The sequence below is a fragment of the Euleptes europaea genome, chromosome 18 (assembly GCF_029931775.1).
Source record: "Euleptes europaea isolate rEulEur1 chromosome 18, rEulEur1.hap1, whole genome shotgun sequence".
Taxonomy (NCBI): domain Eukaryota; kingdom Metazoa; phylum Chordata; class Lepidosauria; order Squamata; family Sphaerodactylidae; genus Euleptes; species Euleptes europaea.
Genome location: NC_079329.1, coordinates 24,668,533 through 24,682,210, shown reverse-complemented (window position 1 = coordinate 24,682,210; position 13,678 = coordinate 24,668,533).

Genomic DNA, 13,678 nt, shown 5'->3' with positions numbered 1-13,678 from the left:
CATGGCTTGTGCCTGACTATCAGTTGTCTCCCAGATCCATTCCAGCACTAGCCTGTGCAATACCATTGGGATCGGCTCCGAGTCTGTCTGACCTAAGTTGGCTCTGAGTCTCTCTGGCCATGTACACCCCTAAGAGTGGGTGCGACCAGCTTTTCCACCGGTAAAAAATGGGGGTGGGCATCCATTTTATCCACCAAAGAAGTTACACTGGGAATTATGAGACCTACATGGACAAAAACCTTGTGGGGCACAGGTTACGTAAGATTGACCAGAAAGGTGGCTAGTTGGATCCAACCCACTCTCTCTCCTCCCCACCAGCATCTTCACCGACAGAGCATTTTCCTCCGGCATATGGGTCAAAAATGTTGCTGCGTGCCCCTGGAGTGGCCATATTTTAGGCTGGTCCGGAGAAGGTGTTAAGAGGAATCTGTGCTCAAGATGGCTGGCCAGAAAACAACTAAGAACCTGCAACGCTGGCTTGCCCAGAGACAAACAACAATATTGTGGGATCCAAAAACCCCCCCTGAGATTGTGTACCATGGGTTATAATGTACCATACTGTGACTTATTTTCTGTTCATTGCCCTAGTGTACTCTGTACTGTTTGGATTCTGGGGCCCACATTGGTTCTGCCCAGAGACTCTCACCAGCTGGGCTTCATTACTGTTCCTGCCCAACCTGTAAATGGCTTCTCACAAGGACAACGAAAGCCTCAAGCACTCTGTTTGCCCAAGGAAATGGACCCAGCAAAGGCTGCCCTGAACGGTGCGCTGCTGAAGGAATCCTGAGTGGAACATCATATTTGTTATGGTTTCTTTTCCTCTGAGGGCCAACAGGCCGAGAGGCATCAAACAGTGACACCTTTGATGCCAGCGTGTGTGCTGGCGTAGGCCAAGGGCTGGGTGGTGCCCGCAGTCCTCAGACATGCGGGAGGTATTTAGCCCCTTTCGGAGCAGGCGACAAAGATTATGCTATCTACCAGGGTCAGAAGCGTCATCAAAGCAGGCAGGAGTCAACGGCCGGAAAGATCAATCAGAGGCAGTAGCAGGAACACAGAGAAACTGCACGGTTGCTTCCGCAAAGTGAAAGCATGCCTGCACTGCCTTTATCAGTCAGTGCACTTCCAAGCTAGGCTTCATCCTGAAAAGACTCAGTACCAGTTCTCTGTCTGTTTAGCCTCTCCAAGCGAGCACTCCTCCTTTTACCCTGCAAAACCACACGCTGCTGAGTCCTGATATGCCTATCAGGTTCAGGTGAGCTTGGAGGGCTGCCATTCTCAGCTTCCGCTGCAGGGGTTGGGGGAAGAGTAGCTTCTGTCTGCCCTTGTTCCATCTCTCCCTAGCTGTGGTTCCTGCTGAGTTGTTTCAGGCTCCTGTGCTACTGACTGCAATGGAGGTACTGAAGGCCCAGAGGCAACCTGTTCCTCCACTTCAGCTTCAGAGTCCTCCGAGTCCTCAGCTCCCAAGGCAGGGCCCATGACAGCATGGTGTAGTGGTTAAGAGCGGTGGTTTGGAGCGGTGGAATCTGATCTGGAGAACCGGGTTTGATTCCCCACTCCTCCACATGAGCGGTGGAGGCTAATCTGGTGAACTGGATTTGCTTCCCCACTCCTACACATGAAGCCAGCAGGGTGACCTTGGGCTAGTTACACTCTCTCTGCCCCACCTACCTCCCAGGGTGTCTGTTGTGGGGAGGGGAAGGGAAGGTGATTGTAAGCCGGTTTGAGTCTCCCTTAAGTGGTAGAGAAAGTCGGCATATACAAACCAACTCTTCTTCTTCTTCAAAAAATAAAAATGCCTCTGTGAAAATTAATAAGAAGGCCTCTTCCAGTTGACCAGTAGTGTAACTAATTTGGTTCATCTCTCTTTCTTTTAAAGATTTTTTGGGTCTGGAGGGCACAAAAGGTGGCCCGCCCACTCCCATGAGCTCTGTTTTGGCACCAGTTCTTCTCACCCACACAATGTCCTTCAGTGAATGGCCTGAGACGTTACACACCCGCATTTTTACAGCGCAAGAGACCACAAGATAAAGGGCAAAGGCGCTGAAAATGGAGGGTGCTGAGTGACTCACTCACTCGCCGACGAGGTGGTTGTTGCCACTCAGAAATGGCAGGAGGCCATACCTGGCAATAATCCAAGAAAATGGAGGAAAGGGTGGGAAGGCTTTAGACCAGGGGTGTCGAACTCCTTTGTTAGGAGGGCCGGATATGTCATAAATGTCACTTGGCTGGGCCGGGCCATGTGTATCATAAAATTTAATGCCAGGTACCGTAGATACAAACTTTATAGAAGACATAGGCAAAGCCAATTGATATTGGTTCTTGTAGGTTATCTGGGTTGTGTGACCGTGGTCTTGGTATTTTCTTGCCTAACGTTTCGCCAGCAGCTGTGGCCGGCATCTTCAGAGGAGTAACACTGAAGGACAGTGTCTCTCAGTGTCAAGTGTGTAGGAAGAGTAATATATAGTCAGAAAGGGGTTGGGTTGAGCTGAATCATTGTCCTGCAAAAAGTATCAAAGGTAATGTGCTAACCATTGTCCTGTAAGTATCAAGATATTGTGCTAATGAGGGTGTGGTATGTTAATATGGAACCATTGTATCCTGAACTGATCTGTTAATGTGTGAAATCCAAGGCTAATCCGCATGGCTATTGTGGACTGTAGTTTTTGTTAGTCTGGAGGTTTCCAGGACAGGAAGCCAAGCCTTATTCATTCTTAAACTCTCTTCTTTTCTGTTAAAGTTGTGCTGGTGTTTATGAATTTCAATGGCTTCTTGGTGCAATCTGACAAAATAGTTGGTAGAATTGTCCAGTCTTTCAGTGTCTTGGAATAAGACCCTGTGTCCTGTTTGGGTCAGTCCATGTTCAAAGCCTTCGCCAATTGATATTATTATTATTTTTTACTTAAAATAGAAACATGCTTAAAACAATACTACTCCTACAGTATTTTTATTTAACAGCGTTTGATAATTGACACCTCAAGACTGGGGGGAGGTGGTTGCCTCGGCTGGCGAGCCCACAGCAGATTCACCAACCCAGATTGGGACTGGGGGGAAGGTGGCTACCTTGGCTGGCTCACGGGCTGGATAAGCGCCCTCAAGGGGCCGGAGATCTATCGGCTGGAGATCCATTGTAATAGCAAGAGATCTCCAGCTAGTACCTAGAATCATAAAATCATAGAGTTGGAAGGGACCACCAGGGTCATCTAGTCCAACCTCCTGCACAATGCAGGAAATTCACAACTACCTCCCCCCACACACACCCAGTGACTCATACTCCATGCCCACAAGATGGCCAAAATGCCCTCCCTCTCATGATCTGCCTAAGATAATAGAAACAGCACTGCTGACAGATGGCCATCTAGCCTCTGCCTAAATACCTCCAGGGAAGGAGAGCTCACCAACTCCTGAGGAAGTCTCTTCCACCAAGGAACCGCTCTGTTAGAAAATTATTCCTAATATCTAGACGGAAACCTGGAGGTTGGCAACCCTACTAGAGCCACTGTTGTTTGTGGGGTGGGCATTCTTCCATTAATCCCCAGCATTAACTGTGGCTAAACAGACTTCGGAGTGCTTCAAAAGCCTACAATGTTGTTTGTGTTGAGACAGTGATCCAAAAAGCACATACGCCGCAGGCAACGCATGCCACCTTTAATTCTCATAAATGATTTCTTTTCTCTTATTTCTGTCCTTGGTGCCTTTCACGTCCAAATTACATCTGATGTTTGGAACCCATGATCAAATCACCCTATATGTAATACAATTTCAAAAAGCAGCCGCTGGGGAGGTAGGTGGAGATTATAGATTTGGGCCTCAGCACTGGGGAAGATTGTTCTTTTTAAATGTGGGTTTCTTGCCTTGTTTGCCAGAGTTAAAAGCAACACAGGGGACAGTTTAGATCTGGAAAATGGTATGGGGGAAAGGAGCTTAACTGCCCTTACCTGACTACCATGTAAAGTTGCTGACCTCCAGGTGGCGGCTGGAGATCTCCCACTATTACAACTGATCTCCAGGTGACAGAGATCAGTTTCCCTGGATAAAATGGCTGCTTTGGAAAGTAGACTCTATGGCATTATACCCTATTGAAGTCTCTCCCCTCTCCAAACCACTCCTTTTTCAAGCTCTACCCCCAAAATCTCCCTGTATTTCCAACCCAGAGCTAGCAACCCTATAGGATTGCCAGGTCTCTCTTTGCCTCCGGCAGGAGGTTTTTGGGGCAGAGCCTGATGGGGGTGGGGTTTGGGGAGGGGAGGGACTTCAATGCCTTAGAGCCCAATGGCCAAAGTGGCCATTTCCTTCAGGTGAACTGATCTCTATCCGCTGGAGATCAGTTGTAATAGCAGGAGATCTCCAGCTAGTGCCTGGAGGTTGGCAACCCTACAACCCTACTACCATGGCAGCAATCCATAATTGAGAGATTGATACAGCTGCTTTTCAGGCTGAATTACTCAATGGGAGATCCAACCACAGATCACCAACATCTCATGTAATTCAGCCCTTTCCCTCAACCTTCTTGGCTTTTCCTCGACTGAGGCTATGTGGGTTGAAAATGGATGGCTTCTGGTATATCCCTTATCTCTTCTAAGCGAAGCAAGGAATGTCGATGACAATTTTTCCTGAAACACTGAAATATTTTTATCCGGTGCTCTGCGACTATCCGTTCCTGTCCTTTCTCATCGAAGCATGGCAGGAGAAAAGGTGTTTCTCAGAGCGTGTAAGCTGTTACCTTTCTCAATGACGATGGAGACTCCAGGAGTGATGTGATTGAAAAAGAGGCCAAGGGCAGCTGGTATTGATCAACCACATCCAGGGGCTCTGGACATTTTTTTTTTTTAAATTCGCCTTGCCTTTTCAGGCTGCTAAAACAATCCCAGACCTTTTGTTTTCAGTAACTGGAGAGATTCTCTTAGCGGCTCCTTCACGGGTCTCCAAGGCCCACTTCAGACCATACTAACAGCTTGTATGGTTGTTTGCTTTAAGTGAGATGGTGAAAATCTAATGTTAGACAAATATATAATAGGGCTCCTGATTCCCCCCTCCACCTTTCTCTGTGTTTAGCCTCTTGGTGATGAGAAAGGTGGGAAAACACTATTTTTAAAAGGATTATCAAGTGGGAAAGAACCAGATAGACGAACGGATGCTCAGCCATGCGGAGAAATTATGTAAATAAACTGAAGTAAATATCTGAAAAGTTCCTCTGATGAGTTGAGCAGTGAGGATTCGGAAAGGCAAAGGAGAGAGACCTTGAAACATCTGGTTTTCAGACCATGACGATCTAAAGGTTACTTGGTGCCCATTGGAACAGCCAGATTTAAACAGAGGTTGCAATGTTAGATTTAAAGGTTTGATGCTGCAGCGTGTAATCTGACCCATTTTTTTTAATCCCATTGCAAAATCTATTATATTTAACAGAGCCAAAATGGTGTTTAGAATATGCAATAAACATCGCCGATTGAAGATGGATCTTGAGATGCACACTTCAGAGTGGAGATTTCCCCCCCTCCATCCCCCTCGGTTTCTCCAAAATTCACTGCAGCTATTTCACACCCCAGATTTCTCATAGGAATTGAATGCCTTTCAAAATGTATTTGACGTATTTCTATGCCACATTCTCCTGAATATGTCTGAGGCAGTTTTCCAAATACAGTAAACAACGAAACAATATAGGAAGAAAACAATTTATTTTTAAAAATCATAGAACGCTCTATAGAAGTAAGATTAAAGCTTAGGCGAAAACCCAGCTAAAAGCTAAAGCCAGTCGCAGGATATTCCAGTTAAATAATTTTAATTAAACCTCATAAAAGAGTAGCAATAAAATTACAGGCCACTATAAACTGAAGACTGAAATCCACAGCAAGTTTCAGTAAAGACAGAGGCTTGGACCCGGCGTTGCGCAAGCGGAAAGACAAATGGACTTAGTGCAGTTTTGCTTGCTACGGTTGCCAACCTCCAGGAACTAGCTGGAGATCTCCTGCTATTTCAACTGCTCTCCAGCCGATAGAGATCAGGTCACCTGGAGAAAATGGCCGCTTTGGCAATTGGACTCTATGGCATTGAAGTCCCTCCCCTCCCCAAACTCCTCCCTCCTTAGGCTCCACCCCCAAAACCTCCTGCCGGTGGTGAAGAGGTACTTGGCAACACTATTCGCTTGCACAGGATCTTGTGCAACATCTAGTACTTTCCTTACTCTCTCTATAGTATATAGGGTTGCCAACCTCCAGGTGGTGGAGATCTCCCACTATTACAACTGATCTCCAACCAACAGAGATCGGTTCCCATGGGGAAAATGTCAGCTTTGGAAGGTGGACTCTACTGTACCCCTCTAACGTCTCTATCCTCTCCAGGCTCCATCATAGAATCATAGAGTTGGAAGGAACCACCAGGGTTATCTAGTCCAGCCCCCTGGACAATGCAGGAAATTCACAACTACCCCCACACACACGCCCAGTGACCCCCTATTCCATGCCCAGAAGATGGCCAAGATGCCCTCCCTCTCATGAGCTGCCTAAGGTCATAGAATCAGCATTGCTGACAGATGGCCACCTAGCCTCTGCTTAAAAACCTCCAGAGGAGAGCTTACCACCTCCCGAGGAAGCCTGTTCCACTGAGGAACCGCTCTAACTGTTAGAAAGTTCTTCCAAATGTTTAGACGGAAACTCTTTTGATTTAATTTCAACCCCTTGGTTCTGGTCCGACCTTCTGGGGCAATAGAAAATAACTCAGCACCATTCCCAAATCTCCAGGGGTTTCCCAACCTGGATCTGGCCTCCCTACTCCCCATCTCCCACTGGTGGCCAGGGGGGACCTAGCAACCCTATCCCCAAAAGGTGAACCCAGGCTGTATCTTTTTATTGGACTTGGACATGCCCAGTCCTCCTCACACACCTCCCCCCTTTGCCTCCCCCTCCTTTTGAAATCCCAGCAGATTTCCCCCCACCCTCTTCATAGTCCTACTAACGCCTGGGAGAGTTCTGCAATTGACCCAAAGGGGAGCGGGATTGGACCTTAGAGGCAAAACTGTTCAATGAAAATGCACCAGGTTGGAGCGGGTTTTATAGCCCTCATTGTTCACCCTGAAAGCTTCTAAGAGCAAGCGGGGACTGCCTGCCAAATTGCATCGCTCCCCCGATGATTTCTTCCCCAGTCTCTTCATCCCTGCTTTTCATCCATCTCTATCTTCCCCACCTCTGACATTATTACCAAAGAGCGATGGATCTTGGCAGATTAAACCTTTCTGCGTGCATCTCTCTCCTGTAAAGCAATATGTCGGCAGGCTTTAATGGGCTACCTGTTGAATCCCCCTTAGAGCTGCGCTTAATGCTGAAGTTGGAGATACTTTGAAAGAGGGGCGGCTCAGGGCCAGCAGGCACAGATTAGCAGCAAGAAAAGAGACGCCTTATAGGGGGAGGACACAGGAGAGGTATGGTCACCCTTATGGATGGACTGTGAACATAAGGGAGAGATGGTTTTAGTATGGACCTACTGCATACCCCAGCATGGTGTAGTGATTAAGTGCAGTGGACTCGGATCTGGAGAACAGGGTTGGATTCCCCACTCCTCCACATGAGCAGCAGACTCTAATCTGGTGAACCGGGATGGTTTCCCCACTCCTACTCATGAAGCCAGCTGGGTGACCTTGGGCTAGTCTCAGTTCTTTCCAAACTCTCTCAGCCCCACCTATCTCACAAGGTGTCTGTTGTGGGGAGAAGAAAAGAAGGTGGTTGTAAGCCGGTTTGAGACTCCTTAAAGGTAGAGAACATCGGGGTATAAAGACCAACTCTTCTTCTTAATTGTTGGTAGCTTAGTGAGCATCTAAATAGTACTATTTTTAATGCTGTTCTGCAGCAGAGTACTGTACATGTATGATCAGTGTAATCCTTACAACAAGCCCTGCAGTGTAGGACAGCATTATGACCCTCATGCTAGAGATGGAGACTCTTGCCAAATGTGTGTGTGTTAAGTGCCATCAAGTCGCTTCCGACTCATGGCGACTCTATGAATGAAAGTCCTCCAAAATGTCCTATCATTGACAGCCTTGCTCAGATCTTGCCAATTGAGGGCTGTGGCTTCATTTATTGAGTCCGTCCATCTCTTGTTGAGTCTTCCTCTTTTCCTGCTGCCCTCAACCTTTCTAGCATGACTGTCTTTTCTAGTGACTCTTGTCTTCTCATGATGTGACCAAAATACGATATCCTCAGTTTAGTCATTTTAGCTTCTAGGGTCAGTTCAGCCAAATGCTATCCATTCATTTCATAACTGAAGCAAGACTTCAGGTTTACTTCTAGGGTTGCCAACTTCCAGGTGGTACCTGGAGATCCTGTGCTATTACAATTGACCTCCAGATGACCAAGATCAGTTCCCCTGGAGAAAATGGCTGCTTTTAAAGGTGGCCTCTAAGGCGTTATACCTTGCTGAAGTCCATGCCCTCACCAAACCCTGCTCTCCCCAGGCTCACCCCCAAAATCTCCAGGCAACCCTATTTACTGCACAGCTGGGTAAAAATGTGGTATAGATATTAGAAAGTTCGTTTAAAAAGGGAGAGACCTGGGCTCCTTCCCCAAAGAGGCCAGGAGAAAAAGCCACCCATGCTGTGGAAACAGTAGGAGAGTGAGCATGGGTCTGTAGATAAGGTTGCCAACCTCCAGGTACTAACTGGAGATCTCCTGCTATTACAACTGATCGCCAACCAATAGAGATCAGTTCACCTGGAGAAAAGGACCTCTTTGGCGATTGGACTCTCTTCAACAAATAAACATCTCTCTGGCAGGACTACAATTGGGACCCAGGAGAGATGCAAGTGGACGTTAAAAAGTCTGATCAATATTTAGTTCCCACTGGTCAGTGCTGGCTCCCAGCAGCCTCTCGGGCCTCATTGTGCCCCGGCTGGCACGTTCCCAAGAAGCTGCAACTGTAAATGGAGTCCGCACACGTCTAAAAGTACATTTTAAATAGCTCCTCTATAGAAGCAAACATGGCCGATCTGTTTAACGGCAACTCGTTAAAGCACCAAGGGGCTTGTTTTCCCAGTTCTTTTTTCTTGCTGAGGTTTTATATAAAAGACTGAGGGTTGGGGTAGGGGAGATGATGGGAAAAATCTTTTGCAAAATCTTCTTTCAGCGTGATCAATGAAGTGATATTTGCAAGCAATATCGTTACTGTGCCTTTAAGAATGCTTCTAAGAACTCGTAAATCATTCATGTAAAAGGAAGACCACAGGAAAAAAAAATCAGAAGCTGTGGATCTTCAGATTCTGAAGACCAAAGAAAGAGGCGGTGCCAGTGAGCCATGAATGGATCTCCTGAGTTTGCTGAATAGCAGTCGTGGGGAGGGAGAGGGCAGTATCCATGCTGTGATATATTTTGTGTGTTTCCTTTGCCGCTGCAATTATAGATAGGGTTGCCAACCTCCAGGTACTGGCTGGGGATCTCCGGCTATTACAACTGATCTTCAGCTGATAGAGATCAGTTCACCTGGAGAAAATTGCCACTATGGTAATTGGACTCTATGGCATTGAAGTCCTTCCCCTCCCCAAACCCTGCCCTCCTCAGTCTCCGCCCCAAAAATCTCCAAGTATTTCCCAACCCAGAGCTGGCAGCCCTAATTATAGAGGCTTTTCTGGCAGTAATGGAGCATGCACAAGGTAGTTTTCTACACCATTCCTTGTCCCAGTCTCTCACCTTTGACATTCCCCCTATACCACAAGAGCAGGGGTGTCAAACATGGCCCATGGGGTGGATCCAGCCCTTTGAGAGCTCTTATCTGGCCCGTGAGCCAGCCAAGGCAGCCACCAACCCCAGTCCCAATCTGGGCTGGTGAGCCTAGGCTTGCCAGGCCTAGGCTTGCCAGGCCCTGCAGCTCCACCGGCGTGAGCTTTGCGGGGCTGCAGCGGACGCGCACGGTGCCTACGTCACTTCCGGGTTTACCAATCTCGGCCAAAACTCTATGGTTTCCATAGAGATTTAGCTGAGGTTGCCAGAGCGTCCGTGTCACTTCCGGGTAAACCCGCTGGCCCTCAGCTGGTCGGCGGGCAGCCCAGTGGATTGGCAAGATTTTACCTGCCACCGCTGGGCACCTGGCAACCCTACATGGCCCGGCCTGACCATTTATGTCATATCCAGCCCTTGTAATAAATGAGTTTGACACCCCAGCTTTTGCCTTCTTTCATTGGTAATTGACATATGGCAGTAGCCCTGGAGGAATATAATAACAATGTGGGGAAAACACCAAAAGTAGATAGGGATTTCCAGGTGGGACCTGGGGATCCCCTAGAAATTCAGCTCACCTCCAGACAACAGAAATTAGTTCCCCTTGAGAAAATGGACATTTTGGACAGTGGTCTCTACGGCTAGAGTTGCCAGATCTGGGTTGGGAAATACCTGGAGATTTTTTGGGGCGGAGCCTGAGGAAGGCGGGGTTTGGGGAGGGGAGGGACTTCAATGTCGTAGAGTCCAATTGCCCAGGTGATCATTTTCTCCAGGTGAACTGATCTCTATCGGCTGGAGATCGGTTGTAATAGCAGGAGATCTCCAGCTACTACCTGGAGGTCGGCCACCCTGTCTATGGCACTGTACCCCATTGAGGTCCTTGTCCTCCCCAGGCTCCATCCTTAAATCTCCAGGAGCTTCTCAACCTGGATCTGGTAATCCTTCCACCCCATCCCCTGCCGGTGGCCAACAGGGACTTGGCAGCCCTAAAAGTGGATGATTGGGAGAGACAATATCATGTGAATACTCCAACCCTCCCATACAGTGCTTGAGTTTAGCCATGAAACTGGAACAAAACCTCTGTGTGGAAGCACCCTCTGCTTCCGTGATCCTTTGCTTGATAGGCTAGAAAACCAGCAAGAAGTCCAAATGGTTCTTGTAGGTTATCCGGGCTGTGTAACCGTGGTCTTGGAATTTTCTTTCCTGACGTTTCGCCAGCAACTGTGGCAGGCAACTGGCGAAACGTCAGGAAAGAAAATTCCAAGACCACGGTTACACAGCCCGGATAACCTACAAGAACCAATGAACTCTGACCGTGAAAAGCCTTCGACAATATTAAGAAGTCCAAATGTTTAACTGGATCAAATGTTATTGGATATCTACCAATGCAGCCTTGAGTGAGGCATACTGCTGATTAGGAAGGAGAGTACAGGCAGGCTAAACACAAGATGATCTCCAATGAATATTTTAAAGAATGTCACAGACTTATTACCATAGCTCTGTGAAAAGAGGCTGCAGTTTCTAAAACAGAAGCCATCTCAATCAGGCTTTATGTCCCCCGCCCCCTCCCTGCAAGTTACTGTTGAAGACACAGGAGCAGAACGCATTAATTTAGCTCCTCTGAATATCGCCAGACTCCAGCTCTTGAGAAAAGAGCCAGCGAACACCCTGCCTCCCGTCCCCAAACAGCAAATCAATCGTACTTAGCATCTCTCTGACCCCCTCTTCGTGCTTGTGATGTCTTAGTGCAGGCAGGGATACAGGGTTCCTAGTGTATATGGCTCCTAGCTGGTTCACGACATGGCAGCTAAATATCCATATTTCCTGCACGCTCTTAATGTTACCCTCTGTTCTTTTCCTTAGAGGTACCTTCAATTTCTGAGCTCCTTCGCTTGTCTGTTCCTTTATCGTGCTGAAGTCAACGGACTATTTCTCAGTCCAAAGAACAACACTTTCCTTTTTTTTGTGTGGCTTACCTCCATGCTGATTGTTTCTATTTTCAGTTTCTATGTACTCCCCCCACACCAATATTTGCCAGCTAGCAAAAAGAAATGATTAGGTCCCTCAGGGAATAGCAGCTAACACTGGATATGTTTTCAATTATTTTTTCGGTGCTGTAATTAGTCATTTTCTACGCCTGGAGCTCAATTCTCTGCCCCCTCCAAGAACCGGCAGTGGAACCATTTAAGAAGGCTCAAGTTTGCATGTTCAGAAGCTGTTGTGCAGAACATTTGTTGGGTGAGTAGGGTTGCCAGCTCTGGGTTGCGAATTACCTGGAATTTTTGAGGGTGGAGCCTGGGGAGGGCAATGTTTGGGAGGGGAACAACTTCAGCAAGGTATAATGCCATAGAGGCCATCCTCCAAAGCAGCCATTTTCTCCAGGGGAACTGATCTTGGTCATCTGGAGGTCAATTGTAACAGCGGGGGATCGCCAGGTGCCACCTGGAGGTTGGCAACCCTATGGATCAGGCGGTCCATCCGATGTCCCAGACCTCCAAGTTTGCTTCTCCCCTACCAGCAATATAATTTGTGCTCTATTGCAACAACAAGGCCAAAGAGAAGCTGCAACGGTGTTATGTTCTGGCCTGCTGCCCACACTAAGCTTCTGCGCAAACAGCGATGTGGTTTTTCATGGAACATCTGGAAAACCTACTTCATTATTGCATACAGAGAACAGTGCAACATCTGACATTATTTTAGAACGTGTTGATGTATTATAAGACAATACCAATTTTGGAGGTAGGATTGCCATCCTACAGGTGACAATCAGCAGGAGATTGAAGGGTGCTAGGGCATACCATGCTGGCGTTGTGCTGATGGCAAAATGTCCCTTCCAGCCTGACCTGGAAGTGATATCATGCTGGGACGATGCTCTAGCATCTGCCCAAAATTCTGTGGTTTCGCTATAGAGTTTTGGGGAAATGCTGGAGTGTTGCCGGACACGATGTCATCACTTCTGGGTCACACAAGAAAGGACATCATGGCATGACGCCAGCCTCCCTTTCCCTCCAGTGTTTCCCCCTTCCACCCAGCTGAGCAGAGTGGGCAGATTGTGCAGATGGCAGGAGGTCTCTCATTGAAGCAGGAGACCCCTCTACCTGGAGAGAGCCAACAAATCGGGCACAAAAGAAGAAGAGTTGGTTTTCTCTACCACTTAAGGAAGAATAAAACGGGCTTACAGACACCCTGTGAGGTAGGTGGGGCTGAGAGAGCTCTAAGAGACCTGTGGCTAGCCCAAGGTCACCCAACGGACTTCATGTGGAGGAGTGGGGAACCAGCCCAGTTCACCAGATTAGCGTCCGCTGCTCATGTGGAGGAGTGGGGAATCAAGTCCACCGCTCCAGACCACCACTGTTAATCACTACACCATTCTGGAACTTTCCCTGATGTTGGCTCCTAGCACAGGTATTCAGAGGTTTTACTGCCTCTGGATACGGAGGTTCTCTTTAATCACTTTAGCTATTAGCCACTGCTGGACTCATCCTCCACAAATCTGTCTAATCCCCTTAGAAAGCCACATCATATCTATTCCAAATAAATTTCAGTTTCTTCCCCTACATAGGAATACCCCTCCGTGTTTTATTTTGTGGTGTTAAACATCTAAAAATATTTATATTTTTTAAATCAAGGAGCTGGAGGTAGAGTGAGAAATCTGTGCGTTATTAAGGAATGCTGTAATTTGGGTCAATTACTAGAGTGAATCAGGAAGCTGAAGCTGGTTCCCAGTTCCTTATTCACACTTCCTAGGCTTTGGACCAAGAAACAGCTTAAGACCTCTTGGAGGGCAGAGTCCCCTGCATGTGGGAGTGTATGATTTGTGGTGGTACAAGCCTTATTTGGGGGTTCAGAGCTTTTAAATTGTCCTCAATATTTATGGGAACTAGGAAATGCGAGTAGGGAACTGGGAACCAACTTCAGCCGTGTTCATTCTTTGAAAGGTGATGCTTTGGATCTCAGCATGGGCTTGGCTGGGTCAAAAG